This window comes from Brachyhypopomus gauderio, chromosome 20 (genome assembly GCF_052324685.1).
Source record: "Brachyhypopomus gauderio isolate BG-103 chromosome 20, BGAUD_0.2, whole genome shotgun sequence".
Lineage (NCBI taxonomy): Eukaryota > Metazoa > Chordata > Actinopteri > Gymnotiformes > Hypopomidae > Brachyhypopomus > Brachyhypopomus gauderio.
In genome coordinates this window covers 8987576-9001107 of record NC_135230.1, presented here as the reverse complement: position 1 = coordinate 9001107, position 13532 = coordinate 8987576, and the positions used below count along the sequence as shown (strand labels likewise).

General features: G+C 43.3%; 1 long non-coding RNA gene and 1 pseudogene across 2 annotated transcripts in view; one reads left to right on the top strand and one right to left on the bottom strand.

Annotated features, from left to right (window-relative positions):
* LOC143484311 (uncharacterized) overlaps positions 1-9220 on the bottom strand; it is a 42002-nt gene extending 32782 nt beyond the window's left edge. The window contains exons 1-2 of the long non-coding RNA XR_013122600.1: positions 8921-9220; positions 6664-7338 (exon numbers count right to left, since the gene is read on the bottom strand). This is a non-coding gene — a long non-coding RNA (uncharacterized LOC143484311). The remainder of the gene's footprint in view (positions 1-6663; positions 7339-8920) is intronic.
* The window catches only part of LOC143484310 (sodium- and chloride-dependent GABA transporter 2-like), a 13453-nt pseudogene continuing 8186 nt past the window's right edge, over positions 8266-13532 (top strand). Inside the window, exons 1-4 of the transcript XR_013122599.1 lie at positions 8266-8402; positions 9218-9467; positions 9872-10006; positions 13045-13185. The product of XR_013122599.1 is annotated as a sodium- and chloride-dependent GABA transporter 2-like (transcript). The remainder of the gene's footprint in view (positions 8403-9217; positions 9468-9871; positions 10007-13044; positions 13186-13532) is intronic.

Sequence of the window (13532 nt, the reverse complement as noted above, 5' to 3'; positions counted from 1 at the left end):
CGGTGGGTAAACAAAACGTTGGCCCCTGTGCTTTCATTCCATCATCTCTGGGAAGCGGAGCAGAAATCCCCAGTGAAGGCGTGTTATTGGGTCAGTGCTGACCGTGCAGGGAGGCTTCTCCAAACCCCACAGGGGCCACTGCTGAGGACCCTTGACCAAGGTGCTTAACCTCAATTTGGGTTCTGGCACAAAGACAGATGAATAGGCCATATGAGAAATTTAACCAAGTCATTTCCACTGAACCACTGCACAGCTTTAAGACCCTTAATCCCATAGCTAGTAATGAGCTTAACAGGGTTTTGTATTTTTTTAATGTATGTTTTGTATTTCATTATGATTTATGTAATTGCTTGTCAGTATTTTAATTTAATACATGGACAATGTGAAATCAGGAAAAACAACATGTTTTTGTCTAACTAACATTTTTGTTACATTTTTTTAATTTTTAACAGTCTAGACAAATTACCACATACTAATTTTAGGTCAAACTTTAAAACCTGAAGAGGGTTGCTTCTTACAGCCCACATAAAAGTCATATTAAATCGGTGGAGTTTCTGAACATCTACACTACAGTCTCTCCTCATGACACAACGAGTTTCAGCTTCGTCCTACAAGCAGACACGGGTGCTTGTTTCAGAAGGCAACAAATCTGCTATTCGGTGTTCATCTGTGGTAAATAGTGGAGTAAGTGGAGGTCTCGGAGACAGGAAGTGACAGGGCTTAAAGGCCAACTGAGAGAGAGCCTGTATCTCCACTCCAGGGGCATGTAAAGCTCCTCCAGTCTGTAGGATTTTAGCCGTAGCTGTTTATTAAGTAGCACTTCATGGTTCCCAGCTGTCTCAATGGGGTCTATGGGAGCTAATAAGATTCAAAAAAGACTCTGATCATTGACAAATATGTTGCTTTATAAAAAAAAAAAAAAAAAAACATTTTAAGAATATTACACAATGTTTATTTCACATAGACAAAAGAATACGAAATATTATAACGTTCTTATTTAAATAGTCTTAACAATTGTTTAACATACTGCAGTTATGATTTGTGGGATGTGGGAGACCCATTTTTTGATAAATACATCATCTATGCAGAGCTAGTCTTCAAGAGATCAGTGAATGGAAAAACACCTGAACTGCAATGCTTGGTTTTATTATGTGTGTGTGTCTTGTAACCAAAGCCCACAGAAGTCTGGGTGGAATGTGAAGGCAGGGTCTGTCTTTGAATGTCTATGTTCCTTGTGACAGCACATTCTCACATCTACAGTACTCACTCCACACTAACTTATTCTACAACGAGGATTACGTTTTTGAATGCTGATATGTGTGGTATGATCACACAATGTTTATGGCTGTCTTCCACTGAGGGCTAACAGCTGGTGTTGACCTCTTCGCTGTGACCTTTTCTGTGTTACTGGCACTGCTACTAGTGCTGTGACTTTAAAGACTTCTGCTGAAAAATATTTTTCTGCTATTTGGACCAATGTGAAAGAAGATTTTTGCTAAAAGATCAAGGACAAGTTTTTCAAGTGCCAAATTTCTTCAGTTCTTGGGTAGTGGACTCTAGATCTTTGGATCCTACCGCATGTCTTATTGACATGACATGTTTATACAGCCCTGACATGTAGAAAGTTTCCTGCTGACAACAAGTGCTGTTATGAACATGTTTCCTTTCTGCTGTGTCCTACACTGCCTGCTGTTTCACTAGACTGCCAGTTTTCCACAGTAATAACAACACAGTACATGCACATTATGTTTTATGTGCTTCGGGGTAAAAATGAATGATTGAATGAATGAATGAATGAATGAATGTCCACAGCTATGATGTGCATGGAGGAGTTTAACTTTTTCCTATTATCCTCAACCTCAATCCCACTCCCTGTAAATCAGATAAAGCCACTTACAAAAGTCTGATTCTCAGCCATACACTCTTCCGCATGCTCTACTTGCCCAGGTTAATTAGGAGTCACGCACATTCACCGCACTTCTGGGTCTGATTAGTCTAGACTCGTTAAACCGTCTGACCCTCTTGACCTTTGTGCTTGCTGCTATTAGACCCTGGCGGGACAGCCGAAGCACGGTGGTTTAGCAAGGAAGAAAGAAAATGGGTGAAAGAAAAAAAAGCCAGTGGCCTTTGTTGTCAAGTACGTTGGCCGACCTTTTAGGTCAAACTACTCTCAAGGCCTCGTCTTAAACTAAGAGCAATAAGCTGTGTTGTAAGAGTTATTAGCAGTGCCAGACAATGCAGACTGTAGATGTGAACACACAATTCCCCATTGCTTCCCGTCCTTCTAAACAGAACACATATTTAAACATGCCAGAGTGGATGATTAGCATGCTAGCATTACTCAGCATATATTTACAATGATGATTAGCATGCTAGCATTACTCACAGCATATATTTAAAAGATGATTAGCATGCTAGCATTGCTCACAGTAAATTTAACCCCCACGCCCATCCCCCTGCCTCAGGTAATCTCAGGGGAGTCTTTGGTGAGGGCAAACGTCAGTGGAATGTCAGACTAACGCCGCTCTAATGCTGAGCCTGACATGAAGGGTGAGGCCACAAGAATTTGTCGAACTTATTTTGTTTTGTTGTTTTTTTTTTCCTGAGTGGTGGAGGTCGTGAGCAGGCAAGGGGACGGCGCGAGGTCACGTCAAGTCAAATCACGTCACTCCGCCTCCGCTCCCGTCCTGCGGCCTCGAACCCTGAACCGGCGGCCGAGAGCTTTGCATTTCTGTGGCGCTGCTGCCAGGAGTTTTGCCAAAGGACCCATTGTTCAATCTCTCATCACGATGTCTAACTGAAGGCGGTGGCGCGCTGCTAGAAGACAAACGGAGGAGGGGCGGCGACCGTCTTACACAACGGCACACGTGCCTGCGTGGTTTTGACGTGAATAGGCCACCGTGCTGACAGCTAGTGCTGACAGCCCGTGCTGACAATAACGCGGAGAAGGAAGAATTAGTAACGCAAACGCCATCACAACACGTCCACGTCTCATGGATATCTTTTTGGCGACAAAGGGCTCCAGGCAGGCCTGTGCCATATTAAACCTGGTGCCACAATTTAGCAAGGACTTCAGGTCTGTCTCACTGAAACAATAGTCACTGTGTGTGGAGCAGTTCTTATGAACACATTTTATAGCAAGGCCGGAGCCTGGCTGGAGTGAGTGAATGAGTCTGAGTGAGCGTGTGTGTGTGTGTGTGTAGGCATGTGTGACAGAGACAGAGCCTTTAAGGTAAAACATACCACTGAACTTGGATTCCATTTAAACTGAGGGCATCGTAACTTTAAAAGCTTTTCAAAAGCATCATAACTTTGATGGACAGTCCTAATGAGAGGGCAGAATTAATGCACGCTGCGGCCTTGGAGCAAACTGGATTTCTGTTTGCAGAAAGGGGTTATTCTTCAAGTCTACTCAGTCTGACTTCTAGGATTTACAATGATCTTCCTGTGGAATAAAATTTAGCGTGAAAGAAGCCAAAACTTTTTTTCATTTACATCACAAAAAAAGTCGTCCAATAAGTCCACATGACAACGCTGCACGACCATATTATATCTGTGCTCTAGTGTATTTTCATCTGTACGATTATATCTTCCAGTGAATATAATGATTTTGGACAGCACCACTGCAGTCAGCCTGAACGTACACGTCCTGTGTGCCAGCCAGAAGAAGCACACGTGCCAACCACGTGTGATGCCAGCCACAACACTACCGTGTCCCACAGGGCTGGGATGGTGAGCACTAGTGCATGCACCACAGATGAACAGTGCCGTTGAGCTTGCTTTATTTGGAAATGGACGTCTGTTGAGTCACAACCAGCGTTCCAAGGGGACGTGACCAATTCTTGCACTTTTGTAACAGGATTATGTAAGGGTCTATTAAACCCTTCACAATTAACGCCCCTTATTGCTCCACATGTCGCTGGGATACGTCCGGATCCAGATTCCCATCCACAGCTATTACCTGATTATGACACTTAATGAGTATGCACTTGTGTACTATTAAAGTATGACATAATGAACATGTGTTAGAGTGCAGGAACATGAGTTGACAGCATGTGAATTTCATTTATTTTATTTATTTTTTTAACTGGCTAGTGTTCAAAACAGCCTCTTGTTCTCCGGCACGCCCTGGTTTAAGGTGGAGTGGTGGGACCAGAAGTGCCAGCACTCCTGAAGACCAGTGACAACTGGTTTGACTAAGACAGTAGGACAAGAAGAAAGAGATGACCAAGACACAAACACGAGAGAAAACGAGTGACTAAGGCGCAAAGACGAGAGTAAACAACTAGCTAAGATGTGAAGACCACATCACCCTGCCATGCGGTGTAGTGTGTGTACACAGCAGTTCGGCTTGGGGTTCTAGATAAGGTGAAAATTCCTGAAATGTGAAGTCTGAGTGATTACCAAGACAGGGAACCTAGATTCACCTTCCTGGTGAACATCACACTGGGATTATGGTTAGCCCATGTATACTGGGTAGTGTTAGCCAGAAAAGGTCACTGGCAGGATAAATACAGTGCGGTAACTGAACCGTGATATAGTTGTGTGGCTTTGGCACTGTAGCATATTGGAATTGAACCGAAGTAGTTCCTTTGAAGTTCAAGCGTAGTCATTTTAAGGGATGTACGTTCATATTAAGAATGCTATGTATGAATAACAACCCTTTTATGCCTAGAACAGTTTTTGATGGATCAAAAGTTATTGGACAAATGGATAATAATTCAAAATAAATTCGAGGGAGACAGTGAAAATTATTTAGTATATTATTAAGACATAAGAATGGTTTGATGAGTTTAGCAGTAGAACATTATCTATAATGTCGATATAAAAATGTCAAATACCATCATTAAAGAGAGAAATATACCAATATAACTTCAGAGGGTTTACCGTAAAGGCTTAAAAACCTATAAGGTTTTGGCTTGAAAGGTTAAAGGACAAAGGAGGAAATTGTAGGACATTGTGTGGATGTATTTGTGAAGTTGATTTGTCAAAGATTTACTGTTCAGTAAGCAGAATTTAGTCAATGTGTGCAGCACAGATTCCTAACTTTATAGAGATATGGCATCAGCAATCTATTTAACTACTGATGTTTAATTATGCAATATTAAAGTCAAGTGTGAGAGGCAGATTGATAGAAAGAGAGAAAGTGAGTGAGTGAGCATGAGAGAAAGCGAGGGAATAACTGAGAGACAGATAGAGAGAGAGAGTGGATGAGTGAGAAAGAGAGACTGCGTGAGTGAGAGTGGGTGAGTGAGAGTGTGAAAGAAAGAGAGAGTGAGCAAGCAAGCTAGAGAGAGAAAGAGAAAGAGAGGTGGAGAGGGAGAGAGATGAGGAGAGGTAGAGATTTGTCCAAACCTAACTCGACTCTGTCTGTTCGAGTATATCAGCCCCACCTCCTCTAGAATCACCTCAGCAGCTGAAGAGATATTCCATGGTGACTTAAAATTCGACTACTTTAAGGTATCTCAGTATGCCAACGTGTCGTGAGCGCACACTCTACGGCAAAAAACTCTGTCTACGTAGACAGCTCACTACGTTTTGGGACAGAACTCTAGTCTCTCACTCCGAATTCGCCAAACATTGACCAGTCAAATGTCATCGCATATTGGCACAATCCCCCACCATTAGACAACCATCAGGTGTCACCGTCACATTAGATCACACCTGCTAGGACTTATGACAGTCCTAAAAAACACACGCCCAGTTGTGAGGGGACAGCAGATGAAGGAGACCATGACATTGTCACCCTTATCACTACGAGAGACCACAGATGTACATAACAGTGGAGTTGGTGAGAACAGAACTTCACTCACCCAACATGGAGCTACATAGTAGACAGTGTGTTGAGCCAAAGTGTTTCACCTTCTCGGTAAATAACAAGCATCTCTCCAATTTTTCAGGAAAAAAGAAAAAAACATTAGGGACTGGCCAAGACTGTGGCTCAGTTTGAATGCCATTTAACGTGCGTGGTAGTTGGTGAAGGAAGGCTGAATGTAAATAGCAGTGAATCCTTCCTGCTTGGCAGAGACTCTCCCAGGAGCACATGGGTGTCTATGGGGCTGATACTTCCAGCCACTGCAAGGATTTTCAACCAGGAACCAAACACAAATAGTTTACTTAAGGCTTTAATTTACTTTGTCCAGTTTCTTAAAGTCTCCGAAAAGAGAGAGCTGTATTACCAAGTGCTCTGGTTTCCATATGGTTCGTGTGAAAAGGTACACGTAATCTTTAAAGTACGGCCTTTTGCTTTTCTCAATGTCATTTACATTCTAATTCAGTATCCTGATTGGGATTGGAAACGTTTTCATTGTTTATATGTCAAGTGTGACTTATAGTGGTCAGTAACATGGATGTTAACAGCATAAGGAATATGGATGGACCACGGCCTGTATACACAGTCCCCCACGGTCCTCACTGTAGACCACACAGTCCACCCATCTACACAGAATATGATTCCTGCCCACTCGAGATTTCTAAGCGGAGTTGGAAACTATGAACCATGATGAGATTTTCCGTTTTTTAATTTTTCCAAAACAAGAGAAACAGCCTGGAAGTGAATTCTTTCCTCTGGATATTCACCGAGACATTCAACCACCCCCCCCCCCCCCCCCCCCACCACCACCCTTCATTCCCCCCCACTTTTCTCTTTCGTCTTGCCCTCACCTGCTTGGAAGCATTCATTTGAAAGTAGTGGAACATTTGACTAAATCGCTGAATAACGAGCTCCCCTTAGAAGCTGTGCTTATTTGGGCTAGGAATTATTATTTAAGGGTGCCTGGGTGGTGTTGACGGTTTTCCGATCTGAAGGGGCTTCATGGGTCGGCACTGTGGCTTCACAAATAACAGCAGACCAGAGCCTTCCTGCAAGAAGTATGATGCAGGAATCGAAGGGTCACTGAGCTGCGGAAAACTGCCAGACCAGCACAGGAAAAACTTCATCAAAAACTTTATTAACCTTTTGTGAACACATCTCTGCGTGCCCTGTGCTCCAGGGTCATGGCCAGACAGCTCAGCCTGCGTGAGTAGTCTCTCCAGCTTGGTTCATTTCCTGCTCACCCGAGCCCCTTGGAGATGTGGAGGACAGACGCAAACAGCAGGATGACGAGAGCTTCATCCTCAGCCCTTAACCACCCATCTTCTCCACCCTCAGCCCCTAATCCCCACCTCCTCCATCCTCTCCAGACCACTAGAACCAAGCACTTGGCAGGAAACGGAGATGGTGCCACCTTGAGCGGTTTCTGTCTCCCTGAGCCGCTTCCAGACTGCAAAGGCAGACGGGAGCACAGCAGCAACCTCGGACACTCCCTCACGAGAGACCACAAGAGGCCACAGCCCAGTCTAGAAGAACCATACAGAGCCTGTGAGATGAGAACAGACCGAGGGCTGAGGGTGGGTGTGAGGGTGAGGGTGGGGGTCGAGGTGCTGGTGGGTTTGAGGGTGGGGTGAGGGTGATTGTGGGGGTGGAGGTGAGATCCGGATGGGGGGGATCTGGGATCTGATGTTCAAGAGGAGCACACAGAGAATTACATGACTTCAACACTTAATGACTGTGTGCATTAGAAACAATACTGTATATATCCTGAATCACCCTGGATATATATATATATTAGTGCTGTCAATTCCAGGTGCCGCGATTAAAAGTCCTCACCAGGATTTTGTTCAAGCTTGCTAGATTTTCTAATTAGCAATCCAGGTAAAATTAGTGGAATCAACACAATCCAGGAAGCCTGAGCAAAATCCTGGTGAGGACTTTTAATAGCGGCACCTGGAATTGACAGCACTAATATATATATATATATAAGCTATGAAATATGATATAGCACATGTTAAATGTACACTCTTTTGTTTCAGTCAATCCACTTAGGTAGGAAACATTGCTTTCTAATCATAAATAAACAGCCCTTTGTTGAACAGAAAAGCATATCTGATAATGGGGCACTGGTATTTTTTTTCATGCTTCCCTGTAAGTGTGCAGCAACAATATCTATGAATCTATCTGTAGATCAACTGAAAACACAGCTAATGTCTGCCCTCTTAGGCCAGCCTATAAAGGGGACATTTAAAACTTCAGAAAACGTTTTTTAGTACAGCAAGTGTGTGTACAATTACTATTTATTGTAAAAGCAATATTAACACAAACCACGGCAGTTTATACTAATAGAGTAGGTGTTGTAATTTGTACCTTGCACTTACACTCTGTGAACGCACGTGTTCAGGTGCGCATGCGCGGTAAAAAGCGAGGCTGCGATAACGTAGTCTCGTGCACGGGGAAAACGTTGGGAGTAATTTCGGCAGATTCCGAGTTTTTTACTTTTTTGTAATCATGTAATGGGTCAGATAGCGGAATAAGTTTGCGCGTAAAAGTCAACGTGATGCTACACGCAGACTCCCCACAATATAAGGTACAGTAACTTGAGTGTCACATTTCAAGTGACATAACGTGAAGGCGGGTATTTTGAACATTATACAATGAATAAACGCATAATCCACTAGGACGGAATACTGCGAGTGGATAAATAGCTCATTTAGCGAGATTTACGAGCCGATCACTAAAACTACTGAGAATAGGTACGTTGATGACAGACACACGAATTAGTGCGTGATGTTATTCCCGGGCAGCTACTCCGTTTGCAGGAACACGCAGCTTCAGGATTTACTCTTCCCAGCGTTTCCTTCAAGATAAAACACCATAACGCTTTAAAACCCCAGCTGCTTTCGCCTTTCATAACACTGCCATGTTTAGTTTCAGTTTTGAAGCCCCCACCCTGTTACATGCGCAGATAAAGGCAGGAAGTGTCCTTTGCACTTTCATCGCCCTGTCTTTGTTATTAAAGGTGAACTCTGTCGTCTCTGCTGCCTGTATGTCGTTCATTACAAGCGAGCAGCCTAATGTTTTATTAACAATATAATGTAAACATACCACAGATATTCACAACTGTCCTGCAATCCACGAGAACCCCACGTCCCTTATGTAACGGTCCCCTCCCCTTAGGTTCACGCAATTTAGGCTATCAGTGAGGCTGACGGAGATAGATAACGCTCTTTTACACACACACACACACACACACACACGTTCCTAACGTCTGCTCAGATTAGTTTACACGCCGTACTCCAAAAGTAACCGTAAGTAACCACAAGTAACAGGGTCAAACTTTGCGACGTCAGCCCACAGGTTCTCTCCTCTTCACATCTTACGTTTCACTCCCGGCCTATACAGGTGTGTGCAGGTGCGCCTCTCTCAGCACCCGCCATGGTAGGACACGCCACCGCAAGCCAAGAAGCCGAGCTGCTCAAAGATAGCGGCCTGTCAGAGAAGGTTCCAGCTACTGTGGGCGACGGGCAGGAGGGTCTGAGGGAGCGCGGGCAGTGGGCCAGCAAGGCGGAGTTCCTGCTGGCCGTGGCTGGTCAGATCATTGGCTTGGGCAACGTTTGGCGCTTCCCGTATCTGTGTTACAAGAACGGAGGAGGTGAGAGATTAATCAGAGCTTGTGCTCATTTGTTTCTACTGTATCCTGAAGGATGTTTATTGAGGAAAGATGCATGTGGTAACAGGGTTTTATGTCATGTCATGTCCTACTCAGAGACTTCATAAACTTTTATGATATATGGAAATTGACATTTACTGCTGCTCATTTAGGAAATTATACGTATTATTGCACATTTCATACATGACCTACTGTAAAGCAGCAGGAGTTGAGAGGCATATAAACTCACTCACGAAACTTTACTTGGATATGGGTTGTTATTACATACATGCCATGTATACATACGACATGCCAGCAGGGATCATTTGAGACAAATCATCTTCTCTCCAGTTTAGTCCAGAGTGTTAAATCTGGATACACTGAGCTGTCTTGCCGTGTTTCTCTAGGTGTGTTCTTCATTCCCTACCTGGTCTTCTTGGTGCTTTGTGGCGTTCCTCTCTTCCTCCTGGAAACAGCGCTGGGCCAGTACACCACCCTGGGAGGAGTGGCTGCCTGGAGATCCATCTGTCCCTTGTTTGGAGGTAGCAGACTCAAGCAGCCTCTCTCTCTCTCTCACACACACACACACACACACACACACACACACCGCCGTCCACCAGGATAGAGGGGATTATGACGGGCGTATTTTTAGAGCAGCCAGGATTCGTTACAAATTTCTGAACATGCAAGAAGATATTACGTATTGTCATATTTAGAGTTGTGTTTGGTATTTTTGCCAGATGCTCTGGGGGACTCATTCATAAAAGTGCTTAGTCATGCTGAGTCGTGCTGGTATCCTGACAGAAGTGAGTGTTATCTGCGCCAGGGACGCCTCATCTTAAGAGTCCTTGAAATTCTTTCAAGTTCAGCATGGTTTAGTTGAAGCTCCCTATTAAAGGACCATATGCAGAATACTTTATATATAACCTAAAATCATGTATAGATATTCTCACTCGTTACCTATGAAAAAGACCAATGTCTTAATATCACATGATTTAATTTACATTAGTTAGCACATTATATTACACACACACACACACACACACACACACACACACGTGAGTGAGTAACACTTTGATTGCATATCTGATGAAGTATCTTTGTCCAAATATCCTCTTTCAGTCCTTGTCCTACTCAGTTCTTGGAGCTGATGTTTTGGTAGCAGGGACACTGGGACAGAGTAAAGGTCCGAGTGAAACTGACGTGGGCCAAATAGCGATGGCGAGATGATTGGGTCAGATCACCTCCAAAGCGCCAGGTCTTGTGTTGAATGTGTTGCAACCAGTATGTGGTGTTTAGTGTTCTACTGGTGAGTCATGGACCATGTAACAAAGGAAGAAGTTGTTCTGGTTTGATATAACCCAGCTTTCCTTTCCATCATGTGGGCAGCTGAGTGCATGTGTATTGTGTCCCTGGGGAAGAGAAGTGTTGGGTTCATGTGGATGGTACTTTGACATGTACCATCCACCTAAACATTGCTGCAGACCACGTACACCCGTGCATGGCAACAGTAATGCTGCATTCAGTGGCCCAGTACAGGTTTCTCATTGGCCGGTGCCATGCAGTGAGGTCCAGAACCATGTTTAATTCTGATATCAGGCTGGGTTTTTTATTTTTTTGCATCTTTTAAAATGTATTAATTTATTGATAATAACAAAGGAGAGACAGAATTGCTGAGTTTTTTGCAGACACTAAAACACCCAATTTCCGAAATTATGTGTCTTTTGTCAATTCGTAACACATAGCAGACGATGCTTCACACACAACAGGCAAAACATTTCACACTTTTGGAAAAAGCGCACACTTCAACCAAAACTCTGGCAACTCTTGCAAAAACCATATTTTTGCATCCAAACGCTACACACAAATGTCAGATTATTAGATTGTCAGAGGTCACACATATACATGAATATTCACAAATATTGAGGTTATTTCTGTATATATTCTGTACATTTACACCATAAAGTAAAATGCAATAATAAGGGGAAGATTTTTTTTGGTTTTGCATGAACACTTCAGCAACACAGATGACAACAAACCTGGTTCATCCCCCTGGTGATGGAGAATGAGTGTGTTGTGCTCTGTGTTGAAGAAGGTGATGATGTGCACAGTGTTGTAGGGACCAAGAGTGGCATGATGATGAGTGGCAAATTCATAGAGCAGTTGTTTCACACTGTCACTGGCCCAGTCTGGATAGACTCACTGAATGGATGTTGCTGATGGTGACGTGGTCAGTAATGATGTGCTGTTGTAGTTGTCGGAAACGTATGCAGTTCTGGGGTGGATAGCCGTCTTCGTCCCCCAGCACAGGTAGTCTAGTAGCGCAAAAACATGATGTAGTATGTATAGAGGGGTAGTCTAGTACATGATGTAGTATGTATAGAGGGGTAGTCTAGTACATGATGTAGTATGTATAGAGGATGGGTCTACTTATCTATTCTCATTTTAAAAATGTCTGGATGATGCTACAGTGTAGCAGCACAGATAAGGTTGGACCCTTTGCATCCAGAAAGCCCAACGCATGCTTGACCACATGGTCAACCAGAGTGGCTCTGATCTCATCCATTATGGTTGCTCATCCTCTTCCTCATTCTCGTACTCTTCATCGTCATCTCTATGCAATATTGAACTCCAGTGATGTGCACACCAAGATTTACCAGGTCAATAGATAGGCTACATGGGTTAGTTGTTTCCAAAATTGTGCTATAAGTATGACATTTTGTGTCTTAGCATCTGCAAAAAAAACTGTAAGTTAATATGTTGTTGTCTGGATTCTCTCTGTTTGCCAAAGTAGATCAACAATCTGTTTTAAGTGCACTTATTTTAAATTTAAATGTCTATGAAGTAATTGGCATAGGCAAGGGAAAAAAAACTTGTTTAACAAAAAAGGGCGATGCCGTAAAAAATAGATTCCGATGATCTCAAATGGCATTTCATCGGCCGATTAATCATCCATCCGTTGAATTGGTCAGCCACTATTCCACACTGCAGGAATTATTAAAGAACAGTTTGAGTAACGTGACAGAGTTCAGAATGGTTGATTTAGCCTCTAAACTCCTGAAATCTAAATCCGATCAAACATCTGTGGGATGTGCTGCAAAAACAAGTCCAATCCATGGAGGTCTGACCTCTGAACTTACAGGATGTAAAGGATCTGGTACTGATATCTTGGTGCCAGATACCACAGGACACCAGGGGCCTGCAGGAGTCCCCATGGTTTGACGCGTCAAAGCTGTTTTGGCAATATTAGACAGATGGTTTAGCTGTTATGATAATTGTATGCATATGCGGTGTATGCAGTTAGAGAAAGAGGCGTAGGGAAATTCTGAGGAATATTGATCAGAGTAATTTGTACACTTGATCACTCAAGCAAACAGATTTTTTGTAGTATAAGGTTTAAACTCAGATGTGCAGGACGTCACAGCAAATCAAAATGAGAAGCAGGAAGAAGAAGCCGTGGCAGTACTCTACATATTTATGAAATAAAACTACAGAATGGGATTAAAGTAATGAGAAACTGATAGACGTTGCAGAAAATGGAGCCAGATGCAGGTGTGATGCGTGCACATGTTTTTTGTAGGCCTGGGCTACGCCAGTCAGGTGATGATTCTACACGGATGTGTGTACTACATCATCATTCTGGCGTGGGCTCTTTTCTACCTGGTCAAGAGCTTCCAGACACAGCTGCCCTGGACCCACTGCAACAACACTTGGAACACAGGTACAACACCTTGAACACAGGAACAACACCTGGAACACAGGTACAACACCTGGAACACAGGTATAACACCTAGAACACAGGTATAACACCTAGAACACAGGTACAACTGCTGATCACCTGATCATTCACAGATACTGTGCTTCTGTCGAAGAATACACATGTGAACAGGGAGTAGGGAATATCATACCTCCTACAACATGCCTCAGAGCAAACAAGGATTTATACCTCAGGAACGTATGGAGAGCATATTCGTTTACTTTTGATGTGGTTCTGGGCAATAGATCACTTTGGTTTCTGCGCCAAGATAGTGATGTATTGACGTAAGAAGAGTCAATTGGTACTATGAG